This window comes from Fukomys damarensis, unplaced genomic scaffold (genome assembly GCF_012274545.1).
Source record: "Fukomys damarensis isolate Sample0158 unplaced genomic scaffold, DMR_v1.0_HiC HiC_scaffold_14, whole genome shotgun sequence".
In the NCBI taxonomy this organism is placed as follows: Eukaryota; Metazoa; Chordata; class Mammalia; order Rodentia; family Bathyergidae; genus Fukomys; species Fukomys damarensis.
The window spans coordinates 51518760-51519020 of NW_022900926.1; the positions used below are offsets into that span (position 1 = coordinate 51518760).

Below are 261 nucleotides of genomic sequence, written 5' to 3' on the forward strand. Positions count from 1 at the left end.
GAGAGCAAAAGGTGCCCCTCCGGTGGCCGGGCCCAGCCAGGCGGCCTGCGGGGTCCGCGCCTCCTCCGCGCCTCCCAGCAAACCCCCTTTTTGCCTCTTACTGTAAATGAGCCATTTCCACTTTTTGCATTTTCAGGATATGTGTGTTCAGCAAGCTCCCAATTTCCAGCTTCTATCTGCTATTGGTGTTACAAGCGTGAGTGTAAAATCAATGTACCAATTTGTCAGTAGCCTATAGGTGAAGACCAAAGTCTCTTGCTT

At 51.7% G+C, this 261-nt stretch overlaps 1 pseudogene; it reads right to left on the bottom strand.

The window, feature by feature from the left end:
• LOC104874291 overlaps positions 1-261 on the bottom strand; it is an 18182-nt pseudogene that overhangs the window by 1512 nt on the left and 16409 nt on the right.